The sequence below is a fragment of the Pinus tabuliformis genome, chromosome 1_1, assembly GCF_031772625.1.
Source record: "Pinus tabuliformis cultivar Carrire ecotype Pingquan chromosome 1_1, CPIR1, whole genome shotgun sequence".
Lineage (NCBI taxonomy): Eukaryota > Viridiplantae > Streptophyta > Pinopsida > Pinales > Pinaceae > Pinus > Pinus tabuliformis.
The window spans coordinates 564,166,904-564,184,149 of record NC_142297.1 but is presented as its reverse complement, the minus strand read 5'-3'; the positions used below and the strand labels follow the sequence as shown (position 1 = coordinate 564,184,149).

The window sequence follows — 17,246 nt, the reverse complement described above, 5'->3', positions numbered from 1 at the left end:
TTGATGTGGAAACACATGGCCAATCATAATGCACACGTGGCCCTATGAAACGCTAACAAGTGGCCTTGGTTGTATTTAGAAAAATTATGCAAAGTCACAAAAAGATTTAAACCTATCCTACTCACAAATACTCTGCATTACCATTATGCCATAACATGATTCTTAATCATATTGTTGGCGCACTTGTTATTATTATGGGTGTTATTATAAAAAAAGTCAAAATGGGAGGGGACCCTTAGAATAATTTCCCCCACGTTACAAGGTTATACATACTCGGCGATGATCACGAAAAGGCATACCATATATCATGGGACATCCATAAAACAACGAACCATTAAATAATTCGATACAACCAAAAAACATGGCAAATATATATTTTAATTTGGTTTAATATTTAATTAACCAACATGTGATATGGGGGATCGTACTATATGATTTTTATATACAATCCTTGGGATATGGTTTTGGTTTATTAAAAACCACAAGTTTATTTAAATGTCATATCCGTGTGGGGTTTTATTATATGTTATGATATGGTTTGTTAAAACCATATGATAACAAAATATTTATATATTAATTGAACCGACAGAGTATGGAGAGGCCGACCGCCCGCAAGTTATTATAAAATCTTACCACACACCACAACAAGGGACAATTTTTATTGCATATAATGTGGCTTTTATGTAGAGGAAACCTACAACCTTTCAGATTTTTGGAAGCTAATTCGGGAGGCAATACTCAGCTTTTTCCAATACCCTCAATTGCGTTGGATTTTTGAGGTCGCGCAGAGAACAGTGGAACCACTTAGAGATCCACATTATGGTTTTTTTGGTATTTTTATGGAATTTAATATTTAGTAAAAGAGGCTTCCTCAAAAACAAAAAGTCTGGAGACATAGGCTTTTGGGATAAGCGGAACTTTGTTACCAATTTGTTGGTGTATTGTTTTATGGTTTGTTGTTCTCATTTTATTTTTTAGAAAATTTCTCCATAAGCGATTTCAAATTTGTATTAAGGCTTTAATTGGTGAGATTATCACATGCAAACATACTTAACAATTTTTTGAACCAAATATCAAATTTTAACGAACGTGAGTTTCAGATCAAGTGGTATCAAAGCGATTTTTTATGATTTTGGTTTGAAAAATAGCTTGAAGTGAAGAGATGACATCACAAGGTGGTGATGAACATCCTTATGGATTGGATCTAGCTTTTGTGGATGCTTTCACGACTTTGAGAGTTATGGTTGAAGAAATGTGTCACGATTTCAAGAAGTTAAAGGAAAGTGATAAACCCAAAGATGAGAAAGCAGAGACATCAAATTCAGGAAAAAATGAAGAGATTGATGACGTTTGGAAATACCCTATTTATTCTCTTTTAAATCAATCTCAAACTTCCTCTTCAAAAGCTTTGTTGAAACTAGATGTGAAATTCAAGTTATCCATGTATAATGGCAAGATCAACACTGAGAAGATTGAAAACTGGGTCAGTCACATGGAGGTATATTGTAGTGTGCCACAGATCAGGTTGGCATCACTTCATCTCAAGGGCACGTGACTCATCTGGAAATAGAGTAAGTTGCGACATGTTTCAACTCAACATATTGGTAAGATCTTTCCATCATGGCATGATGTTATTTATACACTTAGAAATGCATTCTACCCATTAGGATATAATGAGAATAGCTTAATAGAATGAAAAAGTATTAGAGTAAAGAAAGGGCAATTAGTGCAAGAATTTACAAACAAGTTTCACAAGAAGGCTTTAATGCTAGATATTCCATTACATATATTAGAAATTCTAATTAAATATATAGGATGATTACCTTAATATATTCACAATATTGTATTCATGTTTATTCCTACTAACTTGGATGAGGTGGTTGTTCAAGCAACTTACATTGAAGCAGGAAAATTCAGAGTTGGTGCATTGGCAAAATCAACATCCAGAACAGAGGGAAAGAGAAAGGGTAAAGAAAAGAAAGCAAACTGAGTTGTGAAAGAGGAAGAGAAGCCCTCTTGCAAGCATTACAAGAAGGAAGGGAATGTCGATGAACACTACTAGAAATTGCACCCAAAGATGCCACCAAAGTGGTTTAAAGAAAAGAAGGCGAAGCAAAGAGTTGAAGTAACAACACAACCAATGGATTTTGGGTCGGAAACTGCAACATTGGTCTTGGTAGGTAAATCTGGTGATGGTAGTGATTCTAATTATGATGATTTACATGAAGTTAAGAATAAATGTAAATTGTTTCGCATAAGGTTCATTATGAAGCATACTAAGATCGACACTTGTTAGATAGTAGATGTCAAGCTAATCTAATTTCTGAGGAAGTGGTTAAGAAATTGGGATTAAAAACTGAAATGCATCATAAACTTTACACACTAAATTGGATGAGAAAAATTCATAAATTACCATTAACTAAGAAATGCATCTTACAATTCGTGGATAAGGTAACATGTGATGTATTGTCGCAAGATGCATGTGGGATGGTATTAGGAAGCCCTTATTTGTATGATTATAAATACAGTTTCTACTGGGAACTGAATCAATATCATTTGTTTAAAAGAGGAATCAAATATATTTTGTATTATCATCCTATTAAGGAAAACAAATCTCTTCTAACAATGGAAAAGTTAAAGAAGGCGGCTTATGCAAGCAAGAATGTCATGCCTATGTTTGTGCAATCTAAAGCACTTAAGAATAAAACAATTAAAATGGATCATAATAAGAAAGATGTGCTTAAGGGCCCAGAAATTGTACAACAACAAGTTTCATTGCATGATAAGCTGAGCCTTGTTCCAGTTATGAAGGATAAGAAGGATATGGTTTCATTTATGTCAATATATTCAATGTTGTTAATTAGCTTATTACTGTTAACAATTTTTTTTATGTTAGCAGCAAACATGAATGTAGATGTGGATGAAAAATGACTTAGTGTACTTTGCAATTTTTGTGTTATACATATGGTTGTCTGGATGAGTTCAATGTACAGGCGAATAGGTTGGCCCAAATATATAGGAGAGGTGGAGGAACATTGTGTTCACCTTCAAATAGTGTAAATAGCCATTTGGCGGTCAAAAAGCTCTCAGAGGGGAGGAATGATTCAAAAGTATTTGTAAACGACCATTGCACACATATCAAAAAATTAATTCTGGTGCAATTTGAATGGGCTCAAACTGATTCAGTATGTGAAATTTATTGTAGTTTGAAGTTTGGGTCAAAGGAGTGAAAAAATCAAAGGTAAAAGGTTGACTACCATGTGCCAGTGCATACAACTAGCAGGAAGGTACAAGTTGACATGATATGACATTAGTGCATACAACTAGCAGGAAGATACAAGTTGATATGATATGACATGGTGGTATATGATGTTGATACATGGCACAAGCCATTTGACTAGGTTGATGAATCAATGTTGATGTGGCAACATGTGGGTCAATCATAATCATAAGGCACCACGTGTCAATCATAATCATAAGGCACCACGTGTCCCTATAAAAGGCCAATACGTGGTCTTGGTAAAAGGTTGACTACCATGTGCCAGTGCATACAACTAGCAGGAAGGTACAAGTTGACATGATATGACATTAGTGCATACAACTAGCAGGAAGATACAAGTTGATATGATATGACATGGTGGTATATGATGTTGATACATGGCACAAGCCATTTGACTAGGTTGATGAATCAATGTTGATGTGGCAACACGTGGGTCAATCATAAGGCACCACGTGTCCCTATAAAAGGCCAATACGTGGTCTTGGTTATATTTAACAAATTATGCAAAGGTTCAGCGGGATTCGAAGCTAAGACCTCCTTCTCACATATACTCTGCACTACCATTACACCATCACATGTTTCTTAATTATATTCGTGGCACACGTGTTATTATTATTGTTGTGATCATAAAAAAAAAAGTCAAAAGGGGAGGGACCACTAGGATCCATCCCACTCCTTGACGGCCCCCATGTTGCAATGTTATACATACTCCACAATGGTAATGAAAAGGCATAGCATATATCATGACACATCCATAAAACAATGGACCACCAAATATTTTGATGCCACCAAAAAAGCATGGCACATATATATTTTAATTTGGTTTAAATTTTAATTAACGAACCATATGTTATATGTTAACCAACATGTGATATGGTGGGATTGTACGATATGGTTGTTATATATATTCATTGGGATATTGTTTTTTTTATTAACAACAATAAGTCTTAATTATATCCCATGATCCGCACAGGGTTTTATTATATGTCATGATATGGTTTGTTAAAACCATATGATAACAAAATATTGATATATTAATTGAACTGATGAAGTAAAGGGAGGTGGTTTGAACTGTTGGCTAGCCCCAAGTTATTATAAAATCTTACCAAAATGTCATAGCAAAAGGAGTCAATTTTTATTGCAGATATAGTGGGTTTTATGCAAAGGCAACCTGTGACCTAACAAATATTTGGAAGCTAATTCTGGAGGCAATATGCAACCTTTTTTCAGTGTCATTAGTTGCATTGGATTTATGAGGTAAAACAGAACACAATGGAACCAATCAAATATCCATATTATGTATTTTGAGAGCATTGGAGATTTAATAAAAGAGGCATCTCCAACCAAAGGGCCCCGACATGAAGGCTTTTGAGATAAATCGTACTTCGTTATCAATTTTTTGGTGTATTGTTTTATGGTTTGTTGTTCTCATTTTATGTTGTTTTTTTTTTTTTAATTTATCCACAATCATTAGCACATTTTTATTAAAACTTTAATTGGTGATATCATCTCATGCAATTATACTTTGACAATTTTATGAACCAAGCATCAAATTTTAACGATCGGGAGTTTTAGATCAAGCAGTAACAGAGCAGTTTTTGATGATTTTGGTTTGAGTATGCATGATCACCAGTGAAAAGATAAAGTGTGGTGAAGGACAACTTGTGGTAGGAGATCCTGAAATCATCTCAAGAAGAAGAATATATCGAAGGGAAAAGATGACGTCAGATGGTGGTGATGAACATCCTTTTGGCTCAAATCCAACCTTTGTGGATGCTTTCATGACTTTAAGAGCTATGGTTGATGAAATGTACCAAGAGTTCAAGATGTCGAAGGAAGATTGGAATCATCTCAAGAAGAAGAATATATTGAAGGGAAAAGATGACGTCAGATGGTGGTGATGAACATCCTTTTGGCTCGAATCCAACCTTCGTGGATGCTTTCATGACTTTAAGGGCTATGGTTGAAGAAATGTACAAAGAGTTCAAGATGTCGAAGGAAGATTATAAACCCTAAGATGATAAAGTAGAGACATCAAATTCAGGAAATAATGAAGAGATTGATGGTGATTGCGAAGACCCTATTTCTTCTCTTCAAATCAACCTGAAACTTCCTCTCCAAAATCTCTAACGAAACTAGACGTGACTTTTGAGTTACCTGTGTATAATGGCAAGATCAACGCATAGAAGCTTGAAAACTGGGTTAGACAGATGGGGGTATATTGTAGTGTGCAACATATCACTAATGATCCAATCAAGATCAAATTGGCGTCACTTCGTCTCGAGAGTGCATCACTCATCTGGTAGCAGAGAAAGTTCTAACATGGAACTCGGAAGATTGGTAATATCTTTCCATCATGACATTATTTTATTTCTGCACTTAGAAAGTAGTTCTACCCATAGGGATATAAGGAGAAGATCTTAATAGAATGGTAAATTCTTAGAGTAAAGAAAGGACAATAAGTGCAAGAATATATAAACGAATTTTGCAAGAAGGATTTAATGGTAGATATTCCATTACATACACAAGAAGCTCTAATGAAATATTGTTACACGTCATTTTGTCACATTATGAAAATGACCATAGGTTTGGATCTCTCGCTATCCACATGTGTTCCAGAGCATTACCTTGCAAAGTTTGAAACTAAATCATCCCAAAGAAAGAGGAACTTCTAGATCCTTTTGTACAAAACCCTGATTTTTGTTATATTTACAGTTTCCTAGATAATTTCTGTGCATACACAGAGAATACAATTAATAGTTGCGCATAAGTATGCATTGTCTTCCACTATGACCTGCGAACATGACTTGAAGTACGTAAATATAAAAAGTAAAGTCTAGAAGCATTGTTGGTAGCATCTATCCCAACCAAGAAGCTTTGAATGAGTGTCTATTTAGTACTGAGCCCTCCCATCATGGAGTAACTCCCCTTCCTTTGTGGTAGCTCTATCCCACTAATAGTGTATCTCATCCCTTGGAGAATGGATCCATAACTTCCTATTCTTGCCCTATAAAGCCACTACTAGTCTAGAGATTGGAGGAGGATTGTTGGAAGTAGGTTTATGCTGTTGAGATTAGGTTGTAAAGCTTTTCTTGCAAGGGAGAGGGTTGGAGATTGTAGAAGGGACTTGCAACATCAAGGCTATATGGTTGTAAGGCCTTTCTCTAGTTTTATGAATATAAAAGCATTTGTTCTTTCTCAATTACATCTTCATTGATTTAATTTTTAGGATTACTTGATCACCCACATGGATTTTTGTTGTATATTGATCAGTTTATGATATATAAATGGTTAATTATTTCGTTTATCTCTTTGATTATATGTTGTATTCTTTGATCTCTTGTTTGTCTCTGTGTTTGCAGATCTCTTTCAAGATAGTATGGAGAATATGTCAGGAGCGAGGCGAGGACATCTAGAGCATCAAGGAGCGAATGGTCGAAAGCTTTGAGGGACTTCATCAATCATTTTGTCAAATCAGTAAGAGGCCTCTATCATTCTATTTTCTTTCACTTAATTAGAGTCTAGGGAAAGGTAGAAAATCCTATTTGTTTGTTACTTGAGTTCTTTGAAGTCTAAGGAGATCCATCTTGTCTGCAAGAGGGATTTTTCCACATAACAAATTGGCGACCATACTAGGGAATCGTTTCAATCTCCATATTTTCCCTTGTTTGACCTTTTCAACCAATTACACAAGCCTTCTTAGAGTGTCTGGAAATTTTAGAAATTTGGATTTTGGATTGGATTTGATTTATTTATTTTTTCTTGAATTTCCCTATTGTGCGCACTTTTACTTTAGGAACAGTGCACCCTTTTGCGCATATTCCCTTTAGCAATAGAGTGAATTCACACTGGTTTATTCTAGAGCCTGCACACATGCCAGGGACTTTTGGAAGAATTAGTTTTATCCTCTTGAAATCCAAACTTTTCGTTTTTTCCTATAGTTTTACAATTGTTTGAATCTCATGTGAGTGATTTTCAGTTTGGATAAGTGTTATGAAATTTTTTTCTTGTGATTTTCTTCTCTTTGCAAATTAAGGTAAGGTCTTATCCTGTCAATGGTCGATCTATCAAAAGAGATGTTTGTTAGTATTGTTGTCTTGACTGTCTAGCTTTCTTCTGTCAATTACATCAGGTTATGAGTCCAGTTTTCTTTTTCATAAAAGTTTGATCTGTGTGTCAAAATCAATGATTTGAAAAATTAGGTATTGTTTGTGAAAAATACTTCTTGTGCTTGTTTCAAAATGGAAAATCATTTTTTTTTCTACTATTGAAGTGTTCATGAACTGAAATTTTTCTGCAAGTAAATTCATAGCATTCCATTAAAGAAAATTCATTTTTAGTCATTATTGGTTTCTTGTTGCATTTGTCAAATTTTTGAGTGCTTGTATGAAAAGAGAGATTTCTTGTTTACTTGTGTTACTGGGTAAAGTGAAAATTTGTTTTTTTTTTTTTCCAATATTCGGGTGACTTGAAATTGGTTATTTGTATTTTAGGAAAAGGGTTGTAGTGGGGTTTATATTTTTGTTTATATTTTAGTTAAAAAAGCGAAAGACTATTTCCTTGCTTTACATAGTTTTTCATTGAAACAAAAGATTATATCATCATTTTGTATTGCATGTCATAATTTCATCAAGTTTTACATCCATTGCCTTTGCATAACAACAACTATTAAAATCAATGCTAATTAAAATCAATCTAGAAAGTTTTATTCTTAGGGATCTTTTCCACCTACAGTAGATTAAGTTGTAGGGATTTGGAATAGGGAAGTGAGTCAACTTTCCAAAGCTGCAGACAAACACAAGAATCTTCTGATATGGAGATAAATCCAATTATTTCATTTTTGCTATGTGAGGTTCCCCTTACAAAGGAGTCAAGCATGATATCACATGAGACCTGGTGAAGTGATCGTACCCACTTCATTGGCTATGGTAGAGTTATTTACACATATTACAATGGTGCCAAATGATACTTGGGGTCACTTGAAAGTAAACCTCCAATTAACAATGTTGATGAGCTTTCAAGGGGATTGAGCTTTATTACTCTACCCTTATGTGTATGTCTGATCTGCAACTGTTCCCCCAGGTAGAATTGTTGTATTTGGTAACCTTAGTGACCATAATCCTAGGGCTATTACCTGAGGTGACGATAGAGGGAAGGTCCTGTTGTACCTGGAAAAGACGTTGACTAGACTCACTTAGACTTTTTGGAGGGTAATGTTCGCTCAAGATGGCATAAGTGAAGTTACTTGCACTAGATTGTTTCATTAAGCAGGTCGTCAGTGTAACTAGTTCCACTCGCTCATATCTACAACCCCTTTTTACTTTGATTTACGTGACATTGGATTTCATTACCAACTAGTGATTTCATTGTGAAAAGCTTGTTTTCATGGTTTGAATCCTTATATTTTTTAGCGTGTGTTAATTGTTTGTTTCTACCTTTTAGAGACCTTGGGATTGGATTGTGAATATTATTTGATTTTGTCATAAATTTTAATCCTGGTTGAATCACCAAGGCAGTCATGTAGAATGCAAGGTAAACCTCCTGAATACACACCAAGTTAGTTGGAAAAGATAAAAATTGAAAGTTGTAAGTCAACAAGATCAAAAGCCTCAAAAGAACCTAAAACATCAAAAGTTTTACAATATGAGACAATAGAAACTAACGTGAATCCAATGAAATAAGTAGAATCAAGCTTAGTTTACTCTGATCCAAAGATTATTGAAGTAGTTCGCACATAATCTAACACTAGTGAAGTTTCAGATACTGAACTTATCAAACCAAACGTAGAATATCTTGAATTTGAAGTTTCTTAACCCGAATCACCTTCAGTTGTTTTAGCTCCTACTCCTAAGCCACCTTCACCTCAAAGGAATCTGATAATAATGACTGAATTACCTCCTGGGTTAATTAGCATTGAAGATGTTACTGAAGAAACAGAGACACCTCATTCTTCATTTTCTGGTACTTAAACTTTTGACTCAAAAGTTCCTTTCTCTCCTTTCCGACTTGACCCCTGGTATTCTACCACTTTAAGTTTTTTATGTCAGAATTTGTCACCGCCACACATTCCTTTTTATTCACCACAAAGAACTATGTCAGAAATTCCTATTAGGAGCTAACCTATTGATTCATCCATGTTTACCTGCTCCCCAGAATCACTATTTTATTGTGGTCCGTCAATTCCTCTTGGATACCAGTCACTTACTGGGACTTTTTCAGGAGATGATTCTCCTCCCCGAACTTCTACTTGGTCATTTGGTTTATCTACATCTATTGTTCAGAGCATGAATTCCATGCCTAAAGTGCTTATGGCATCAGATCAACAACTTTACATGGTTTCTGGTAATTTGAGTAACCCTCAAGTAACCCCGACTGGCATTTATTACTAGCCTAGAGGGCAACCACCTTATCCTCCACCTCGAGGACAACCTATTGCTAGGGGTCAAACTTTTACCGAAACTTATGGTCAGATACCTCAGCTTGACCTACGTCAACCTGCTTTAAATCAACCTTTACTTGGTACTCCTTATCCTGGCACGAACACTATTTGGAATCCTGCTTTTAATCAATGGTATGCTCCAAGTGCTCCACAAGTTCCACTTTAACAACCTGTTCAACCTACTGGAAAAATTATTCTTCAAATACCTATTTCGGGTATTATTGTACATGCCTAGCAGCCTATTCATGGGATTCCTCAAAAATTTGTCCAATAAAATGTCCAAGGAATTCCTCAAACACTTGTTTAGAAAGCAATTCGACGACCTGTTTAGAGTTCGCCACAAACCCCTCTTCAAACAACTATTTCACAATCGGGTCCAAGTTCTCCTCAGACACCTATTCCAGGAGTATCACAAACGACCCTTCTAGTAACCCCTCAAATATTTGTTCCTCAAACCACTCAGGGAATTTCGTTGGCTTCTGTTTATCAAAGTGTTCCTACAGTCCAGTCTATACCACAGATTCCTATCGGTCAACCCATTTTCAGAACAGTGCAAACACATTTTCAACATCAAGCTTTCCAAAGCCTGCCTTTTCAAGGTCATGCTTACTAGGTTCCACCTTTTGAAGGGAAATGTTTTCAAAATCCTTCTTTCCAAGGAAATGTTTTCAAAATCCTTCTTTCCAAGGTCAAACTTTCCAAAACCCACATTTTCAAGGTCAATTCGTTCAAAGTCAATTTGTTCAAGGTCAACCTTTGCAAGTGCAACCTGTACAGGGGAAATATTACTTAGGTCAAATGGGTCAAGCTCAACCTTTTCAAAGTCAGCCATACCCCGGTCATACTTATCAAGTCCCTATTCAACCTCAAACTGGTATGGTTCACCCTGGTTACCCTGGTGGAATTGCTATTCCAAGATATCCTAGGTATCTGCCTCTAGGGGTTGGTCTTAGCCTGCAAGATTATCAATATTTACTATAAGACCCTAACCGGTGGTTATCGTTCATTGCAACCCTAGATCTACCAGATTTATCTAGGTTAACCAACGATCCTATTTATTGTTATCCTTATTAGAAGGCGATTCCTCTTAGTTACCGAGTGATATACCCAAATTTTAAGGCAAATCAGGAGAAGACCCATCCAATCATGTAATGACATATCTTCTTTGGTGTGCATCGAATTATTTAATCAATGATTCAATCTATCTTCGCCTTTTCCAACGAACTTTAAATGGTTCGACATCCAAATAGTACATTGAGATACCCCACGCTTCTTTCCATAACTTTAATTCCCTGGAAACAACATTTTTAACCCACTTTAAATTACCAATTTGTTATGATACTAGTACTAAACTATTGACTTCATTAAAACAATCAAAATCGACTCACATTTCCAATCATATTAATGAATGGAGACGTAGACGTTGCTTAGTCAAGGTTTTTGTTCCAAATCAGATTTTAGTTGAGTGCTTTACAAAGTCACTTCTTCCCGTCATCACGGAATATGTTGCCAAGGGAGGTGTAATCACAGAAAAGTAAGTAATTTCTCGTGCCCAGTACTTAGACTTAGTCTACACTCAATTTGACACTTTGTAAGAGAAAATTTTGAATTTACCGCGCCCTACGGGTGAACCATTCTGCTAGAAAAATATTATATATGACAAAGAAATGCAAGACATATAATATGCGGAAAAACACAAACACATAAAACCAGAGAGACACAGATATACGTGGTTCACCCAGTTTGAGCTACGCCCACCCCGAACAGCCAGTCCTTCCTTTCTATTATCCAGCAAAATGAAGAGACAACCTACAACAAATCTGCTGTAATATCCTCTATTTTTTCTCACAGTCTCACCTCTTTGTTTCTCGCTCTGAGAATACACACATATAACACAACCTCAATACAATGCCCTCATACAAAGAGAGGGATTGCCTTCTAGGGCAAAAAACCCTAAACTAAACATAAATTCTACCGTTAGATCATCCGCCTAATAAACGACCCAGATTGACTAGAAATTATTATACTTTTACAAGGCACCCCCTGCGTGGAGGGGTGTACAATCTTCCTAGGGTATACATCCGGCTAAAACAAATACCTCTAAATAATCATGCTCCACACCCAACAATCTCCCACTTGGAGAATGATTATAGCAACTCCACTGCTGCTTCATTTGCTGGACAATGACTCCTCTTTGGACCTGGTTGTTTCTCATCTTCATCGTCATCCTTGAAGACCAATTGAAACTGAGAATATTCTCAGTTTCTCCCTGGTTACAACTTTTGTTAGCATATATGTAGGATTCTGGCTAGTGTGTATCTTTTCCAGCTTTAACTCTCCATCTTCCAACACTAATCGTATGAAATGGTACTTGAGATGTATGTGTTTAGTCCTAGAATGAAATGCTGAGTTCTTTGCAAGATGAATGGCACTTTGGCTATCACTTTATAACATGCCCATATCATGCTTCTTACTCAATTCATCCATAAACCTTTGTAACCAAATCATTTCTTTACTAGCCTCTGTAGCAGCAACATACTCTGCTTCTGTTGTTGAAAGTGCAACAACACTTTGGATTTTTGAAACCCAACTGACAGTTGTTCCACCTACAGTAAATACATATCATGTAGTGCTCCACCTGTTATCTTTGTCACCTGCCATATCTGCATCAACATATCCCTGTAGAGAAATGTTTGAACCACCAAAGCATAATGCTTGATTTGTGGTACCTCTCAAATATCTGAGAATCCATTTCACTGCCATCCAATGTTCTTTTCCTGCACCTGCTTATAATTCCCACTGCATGTGTGATATTAGGCCTTTGTGCAGACCATTGCATACATTAAGCTTCCAACCGCTGATGCATATGGAACTTTAGACATATAATCCATGTCTTCATGGGTCTTAGGGCACATCTCTTTACTGAGTTTGAAATGGCTAGCAAAAGGTGTACTAACTATTTTTGCATTGTGCATATTAAATCTTTCAACACCTTTTGTATGTACTCATTCTAAGACAATGTTAATTTGTGATTTTTCCCGCCTCTAGTTATTCTCATACCAATGATTTGTTTTGCAGCTCCCAAATCTTTCATTGCAAATGAATTTGCCAATTTTCTTTTGAGCACATTTATTTCCTGCATGTTAGATCCTGCAACAAGCATGTAATCTACATACAATAACAATATAATATAGCTACCATCATTTTGAATTTTCAGAGAAACACAATGATCAGAGTGACATCTAGTATAACCTTGTTCAGACATAAACTTGTCAAATTTTAGATACCATTGCCTTGGAGCCTGTTTTAAGCCATACAAGCTCTTCTTCAACCTGCACACTAGTTTCTCCTTCCATTTTACCTCATATCCTTGTGGCTGCTACATATATATCTCTTCCTCCAAATCCCCACGGAAAAAGGTTGTCTTTACATCTAACTGCTCAAGATGCAAATCTTCAACTGCTACTAGACTTAAAATAGTTCTGATTGAAGTCATTTTAACAACAGGAGAAAATATTTCATCAAAATCAATACATTTCTTCTGTGCGAACCCCTTCACCACAAGTCTAGTTTTGTACCTCTGTTTTCCTCTATCTTCTTCCTTTAGCCTGTAAACCCATTTATTCTACAATGTAGTTTTACCTGCAGGCAACTTGACTAAGTCCTAAGTCTGGTTATGCATTAAGGGGTCCATCTCTTCTTCCATGGCTAGCTCCCACTTCTTCCTGCTTTCAACATGCACTGCTTCTTCATAACATTCAGGTTCACCAGAATCAATCAACAATAAATAATATAATGAAGGAGAGTATCGTTCAGGGGGTATACTTATCTTGGTAGATCTTCTAACACCACTTTCAGGGGTTTGGGGTGCTTGCTGCTGTTGTGGTGGTTAGTGTTGTTGTGGTTGTTGATTATTATTATTTTCAGGCACCTTTACCTTTTTAGTGATCTCATCAAGAACTGTGTATTCTTTGTTTTATTTTTCCTGTTTATTTTCCTGCCACTGATTCTTATACAAGACCTTTTCATTGAATATTACATCTCTGCTCCTAATGTTTTTGTGATTTTCATTATCATATAAGCGATAACCAAAATCATTAACACCATATCCAATAAAAGTACATTTTTTTTATTTTGCCTCAAGCTTTGTTCTATTTTCTTTATTAATATGGACAAAGGCCTCAAAACCAAAAGGCTTTAAAAAAGAGTAGTTTACCTTTTTACCTGTCCATGCTTCCTCTGAAACACCACCATCCAAGGAACTTGAAGGCCCTCTATTTATTAGATAAACATCAGTATCTACAGCATCTGCCTAAAATTGTAAAGGAAATCCTGCATGCAATCTCATGCACCTTACACACTCCATGATTGTTCTGTTCATCCTTTCTGACACACCATTTTCTTGTGGTGTTCTTGGAACTATCTTCTCTCTGCGAATTCCATGCTCTGAACAGTACCTATCAAACTCTTTGCCGCAATATTCAACTCCATTGTCTGATCTGAGACACTTCAATTTCTTTCCTGTCTCAATCTCAACCAAAGATTTCCATTTCTTGAAAGTATCAAATACATTAGATTTATTCTGAATACAATAAGTCTAAGTTTTTCTAGTTGCATCATCAATAAAAGTAACATAATAACGAGAGACACCAAGAGATAATACTTGAGCAGATCCCCATACATCTGTATGTACAAGCTCTAATTTTTCGCTCTTCTTTTCTTTCCCAACTCTAAGAAATCTGACTCTCTTCTCTTTTTCATAAATGAAATTCTCATAGAAGTCCAAATCAACATTCTTCAAACCCGGCAACCAATTCCTTAAGTGAAGAATCTTCATCCCCTTCTCACTCATGTGTCCAAGCCTATGATGCCATAATGCTACATCTGTTCATTTGGAAGTTAAAACATTAACAGAGTTAGAAATACCATTGCATAAATACAATGTACCAACCTTTTCGCCTTTTTCTATTACGAGGTCTCCTTTGGTGACCTTCCAAGCTTTATCTGTGAAAGTTGTCACACAACCTTCACCGCTTAACTGCCCTATTGAAATGAAATTTTTCATCAAATCTGGAACATGCCTTACCTCCTTTAGTAGCCATTGGTTTCCATTCTATTGTTTTACAAGAACCTTAGCCATTCCAACAAATTTACAGGGTTTATCATCACCCAAATAGACTTGTCCAAAATCTCCTTGAACATAGTCATGAAAATATTTCTTATCAGGTGTGGCATCGAATGAGGCCCATGAATCTACCACCCAGGAATCAATAATATTTTCGAAAGAAAGAATCAAAGCATCTTGTAACACCTCACTTGTCACATTTGCTTCATGATTGTTTTCTTGTTGTGCATGTCCTCCTTTTCCCTTCTAAGATCTCAGTCTTTTTTTAGGTGTCCTTTCTTTCTGCATTTCCAGCACATTATCCCCGATCTGGACTTGGATCTGTCTTTCCTTGATTTACTGCGATATCCTGAGCTCTTTCCTCTTTCCATTCTTCTTCCCCTAGACTCTGCACTCAAAGCATTACCCGATGTCTCAATGGAGCTTTTCCATCTCATTTCCTCGCTAAGGATAGCACCGACAACATCATCAAACTTTAAAGTACTAGATCCAGAAACAGAGTTACTAATGGCCATTACTAAACCATTCCAAGTTTCTGGCAATAAGCACAAGAATAACAGAGCTTTAACTTCATCATCGAAGTTTACCCCTACAGAACTTAACTGACTCGTAACTATATTAAAATCATTTAAATGGTCTGCAATAGATCCACCTTCCGCCATTTTCATATTAAATAACCGTTTAATAAGAAATACCTTGTTTGAGGCCGAGGGTTTTTCATATAGTTTCGCCAACCCCTGAATCAAACCCTCTGTCGTTGTTTCCTTCGAAATGTTGAAGGCGATCGATGCTGCGAGGCACAACATTATTGTTCCGAGTGCCTTTCTAACGAGAATGTTTCATTCTGCATCTGTCATAGTCGTCAACTTCTTTGCTTTTCCGCTAAATGGTAGGTACAGATCTTTCTAGTACATATGATCTTCCATCTGCATCTTCCACGGCGAGAAGTTTTGGTCGTTAAATTTCTCAACCCTGAACTTACCATCTTCCACCATTTCTCCCACTAGAACGAGAAACCCTTCTTTCTTGCGAGTTTATCAGCCAAATAGACCTTCGGCTCTGATACCAGTTGTTAGAAAAATATTATATATGACAGAGAAATGAAAGACATATAATATGCAGAAAAACACAAACACATAAAACCAAAGAGACATAGATATACGTGGTTCACCTAGTTTGGGCTACGTTCACCTCGAACAGCCAGTCCTTCCTTTCTATTATCCAGCAAAATGAAGAGACACAACCTACAGCAGATCTGTTATAATATCCTCTATTTTTTTCTCACAATCTAACCTCTCTGTTTCTTACTCTAAGAATACACACATATAACACAACATCAATACAATGCCCTCATACAAAGAGAGGAGTTGCCTTCTAGGGCAAAAAACCATAAACTAAACATAAATTCTATCGTTAGATCATCCGCCTAATGAACAACCCAGATTGACTAGAAATTACTATACTTTTACAAGGCACCCCACCCCCCGCCTCCTCGTTGAGGGGTGTACAATCTTCCTGGAGTATACATCCGACTGAAACAAAGACCTCTAAATAATCATGCTCTACACCCAACACATTCATTACTCTTCTACAGGATCAATATCTAATGTCACTGATGGTATTATAGGTTTTGTTACCCAACAGTCTAAGGGGAAAACGAAAAATTCTAAAAATACTCAAAATTTGGCCATACAAGATACACCATCTAAGCCTTCTTCTAGAAACTATTTCCGAAATCAATGTTGTAGAATCATCTACCGATAAGACGAAATCAAATGGAAGTAGAAAGAAGGGGAAAGGTAAATCGAAACAAAATGATACTTTGAAGGATAAACCTGCTAAAACTAATTCTACTGATGAAAAATGAAAACCTCGCTATCCTTGCCTTATTTGTAATGAGGATCACTATACGAAGGAATGCCAACATCGAGCTGAGGTTTCGAAATTCATTAAAGGTTCTCCAACTCCCGTTGTTTTGAAGGATACATTTCCTTCTCAAGACAACAAAATGGTTTCTCATAACACTTCTTCCTCTTCCACATCACAAGATATCATGATGATGTCTTTGCAAGAAGTTATGGTAGCTACAAGATCGAAAGATTACAGGTCTAAGTGTCATGTTGATAGTGGAAATGAGGCTAGTTCATTTGGTTAACCTTCCAATTCAATTGATCCTCCTCCTTCTGAACCATTACAGATAGAGAAGTCAAATCCTAAAATTATGATCTGACCGCCTCCCAAAGGTGTGCTTCAAAAATCAGCTTTCAACCTGCATGCTAGAGTTGCACAAAATTACAACATTGTTGAAGACATGGCTATGTCTCCTTCCGCAATGTCAACTCTGGAAGTGTTGCAAACATGTCCAACACAACAAAAGCTTTTATTGTCATCCATAAGAGCTA

General features: G+C 36.2%; 1 pseudogene; it reads left to right on the top strand.

Moving 5' to 3' along the window:
* The first annotated feature begins 1,162 nt into the window (after positions 1-1,162).
* LOC149214399 (uncharacterized) overlaps positions 1,163-17,246 on the top strand; it is a 46,047-nt pseudogene continuing 29,963 nt past the window's right edge.